At 45.3% G+C, this 3,919-nt stretch overlaps 1 pseudogene; it reads left to right on the top strand.

Moving 5' to 3' along the window:
* Positions 1–981: 981 nt before the first annotated feature.
* LOC144236842 (high mobility group protein B1-like 1 pseudogene) overlaps positions 982–3,919 on the top strand; it is a 52,653-nt pseudogene continuing 49,715 nt past the window's right edge.

Genomic DNA, 3,919 nt, shown 5'->3' with positions numbered 1-3,919 from the left:
TCACTTATGTAGAGGCAACATTTTTTTTTTTTGTAGTAAAGCTTAAGTCTCCCCTCAATTAGCAGTGAACAGGTCCAAAGCTCAATGATTTTGAAGAATTATTTGTGCCAGTGAATCAATCTGTCTCTGTATTGCTTGGAGTGTGGAAGCCAAGTCAGATACTTTTTGACTCAAGGGAAGAGAGTATGGATAGAATGGGCTGTTTCTCCTGTGCCTAACCCAGTTCCCATAAGGATGCCAAGGAGGGTGAGGATAGACATTGGCTCAGTTCTGCAGGGGTGAGATAAAAAAAGGCTGGGTTTTTACTTGGATGCCTGTTACAGTCTGTGTTAGGGGTATGAGGACTGGTGAGTTGGGAAAGTGTAGGTCAGGAATTAGGTATATGAGGGTGCATTGCCTCTTCCAAGTGGGGGTAAGCAGAGAAAAGCCTGTCTTCCAGAGAAAATAGGTGCAAAAGTTGGGCTCACCAGGGCGATCTGGTGAGTTGTCCCGATGTAAGGAAAAAAATCCTTCAACAGAGTGTTATCCTGGGCTCAGCTGTGGAGACGAAATATATGGGAGACTTTTCTGCCCCTGGGGTGTGTCAGTCCATGTCCTGAAGAAGTCCCAAGAGATCTGCCACAGAGGATATGGTCGGTTCCCATTTGTGTCCCCCCTCTTTGAGGGTAGGGCAGTCACTCTTCCAGTAGTCACCCTGCTTAAAGGTGGGGCAAAGGGTTTTGGATGGTGGCTTTTTATTTTTTTTATTGGGACACATTATTTTTTTTTTTTAAGTTTATTTTGAGAGAGAGAGAGAGAGCACCCAAGCCGGAGAGCAGCGTAGACAGGGAACTGACAGCGCAGAGCCATACACGGGGCTCAAGTGGGAACTGTGAAATCCTGACCCGAGTTGAAATCAGGAGTCAGAGGCTTAACCAACTGAACCACCCAGGCACCCCTATTGTAACACTGTTTAAACCAGTGGCCAGGCTTACCGCAGGCATGACAAAACTCCTGGAGGGGACTTGTGGAATGTTTGGTCAAGCCGGCAGGTAAGACTTTTCGGGAATAGCTCCAGTAAGGGCAGTAGCCAAGAGCTGATAAGGCTGAGATCATTTTTTAAATCTCTTTGTCTCTTCTTTGATTTCTTCTTCTCTGTTGTTAAAGACATTGAAGTCCAGGGGCACCTGGGTGGCTTAGTCGGTTGAGCGTCTGACTTTCGCTTAGGTCATGATCTCGCGGTTCGCGGGTTCGAGCCCCGCGTCGGGCTCTGTGCTGCCTGCCAGCTCAGAGCCTGGAGCCTGTTTCAGAGTCTGTGTCTCCCTCTCTCTCTGACCCTCCCCTGCTCATGCTCTCTCTCTCTAGAAAAAAAAAAAGACATTGAAGGCCAGGTCTAGTAGTTCAGGTTGAGGGGTTTGAGGGCCTTTATCTAGTTTTTGAAGTTTCTCTCCCTTAGCTGGGGCTGATTGGAAAATGAAATGCATAGCCAGGATTGATTTCCCTTTTCCCTTCATGAAAGTTAGGATCAAGGCTAGTGAATTTTTGGAGAGCCTCAGGCAAGTGAGAAAAGGTAGGGGGTTTTTTTGTTTGTTTTTGTTTTTCTTGATCTGATCTCTGGGTGTTCTCCCTTAACCTTTTATAATTGACCTATTTAGGAGCTGCCTGCTTTATGCCTTCTATAAGGCAGGTGACCATGTGGTTGTATTTGACCTTGCCTCCAGAAGAGGGCTGGTAATTCATTTGAACTTGGATGAGGGAACTGCTACATTGCCGGGAGCATATTATGTAGGCTGTCTGGGGTTTAAATTATTAGCATATTCAGTAACTTTGGGCCAAATTCTGGTCTTTACCTCTGAGGTGGTACAGGTGGAGAGATTATCCTTTTCCCAGGATAAATCATAGGAAAGGGTAAGATATTCAAACTCCTTAGTGAACCTGGAGGGATAGGTTGAGAAAGCACCAAGCTTAAATTTTGTATGGCAGGGTTGAAGTCTGAGTCGGGAGAATTGGGGATCTTTTGGGGAAATAGAAGGAGCATATGGCAAGCAATGTGAGGATGAAGAAGATAAGCGAGTTCACAAAAAGCTTTGACATAAGGAACCTCAAACCATTTACCCAGGTGACAATAATACAGACTCCATTGGAGAAGTGTTTTGTGGTTAGGAGAGCCATTCTCAGACCTCCTGGTCATCCAATTTATGTTGGGGCCAGGCTGTATTACAGTAGAAAATAAGGCATTTGGGCTGAATATCTTGTTCTAGTTGGAGGTTTTTGAGATTTTTAAGGAGGCATCCCAGAGGGCAGTCCTCCAGTGGGGTGGACAAGGTATTGCCCATCTGGAAATGTAGGAAAAGGAGAAGGGAGATTTTGAGGACCAGGAACAATGGGGTAAACCGTGAAGGAAGACATCTTGACTCAGAGCCCTGAGAAGAAGATGAAACCTTGACTACTGCAGAGCCTGAAAGGAGTATCCCCCCAAACTCAAGGGTCCGTGTGAGGGGAAGGGATTGAGAATCCCAAAACTGCAGAAGGACACAGAGGATGTCTCCCTCCAATGGTCAATCCATTGATTGTTGACTGAGTCTAGTACTAGGACTTGAACCTTGGTGTGGGGAATTGGCCAACACCTGGTGATTGTTCCCAGTGCTCAAGACCTCAAAGAGCCCTCCCAAAAGTGAAAAATTTGACTCACCTGAGAATTGTTGACAAGGCACTCTTGTTGAGTTAAATCCCAGTCAGTAGATGATGGTTAATCCCTGTATGTAGGACCACCAAAATGTTAGGGTGGCCGGTGACGCAGGCGGCAAAGAATTGCAGAGTGGAGCAAGCCAGCAAGACAGAGTTTATTTACTCTCCAAGGGAGGAGAGGGGCCAGATGTATAGAGAAATGTCAGCCCTGAATTTGTCTGGCTGAGCCTTTTAAGGGGTTTGAAGGGTATGAAAGAGTTGTAGCTGTGCCTGTGGTGGAAGCGGGGGTTGGAGGGAAGGGGGTCGACTCTTGGCCAGGTAGAGCAGGAGGGTCAGGTTTCTGGAGGGACTCTGTCCAGGGCTTGTCCAGGATGTGAGTGTGGTCAGGCTACAGAAGAACATGTTTTGTAGTTGGGATCTACTTTCCGAGAATGGAGGGCACCATAACCTAGAAAGACAGGGCCAAGTGCAGACACCTGTGAGTGTTGTTCATAAGCTTGGTTGAGGGAGGGGCGGAGCTATGAATAGATTCCTTTCGGCTGTAAAACCCTAATACGTTTTCCATTGATCTTCAGCATCGCCACAACCATTCTTCAGACTTCCCCCCCCTCATTCCGGAGCTTAAAAAAACTTGAACGGAAAAGAAATGTGATTTTTCTCTTTTCAACAAACTGATTCCCAGTGCCCATGGGAGGAATGACAAGGAAGAGCACCCATGTTTCAAGAATAATAGGATCTAAAAAAGGTACAAATGTTCTCAGTCTTGGACAAATTTTGCAACAGTCTATGAACAGGCAGATATTTTCCATAGGCTGCAAACTATCCAGAAACATTCGTACGTTTAACACCGTCTCAAGGCAAGCATGATAAATGACTTGACTTGACTATGGAAAGCCAAGAAATAATGTTGAATACCAGAGGTTTGAATTTCTTTTGTGAGTTAAAAGTCTTCCTTTCAGTAACCTAAATTTCTTAGGATTGGTTCTCATTTTTGGTGCAAGCCGTGGAGAATCTGTGCTAGTTGGTTTAGTTCTTTTGCAAAAGAAAAACATCTTGCTAACATCGGATAAGTTAGGAATAGCACCAAAACCAAAACACAGTATTTATTTTCTCAGTCTTTCTTCCCTCTTTAAGCAAGTTGCAGAGATCTTAACTAGGGGTGCTCCCATGATGACATATCAAGATTTTACATGTCAGGATAGCAAGGAACAGAACAGGCAGACGTTTAAAGCTAAAAATGTCACACATAGAG

This window comes from Crocuta crocuta, unplaced genomic scaffold (genome assembly GCF_008692635.1).
Source record: "Crocuta crocuta isolate KB4526 unplaced genomic scaffold, BGI_CrCroc_1.0 scaffold488, whole genome shotgun sequence".
In the NCBI taxonomy this organism is placed as follows: Eukaryota; Metazoa; Chordata; class Mammalia; order Carnivora; family Hyaenidae; genus Crocuta; species Crocuta crocuta.
This window is presented reverse-complemented; position numbering and strand designations above follow the sequence as displayed.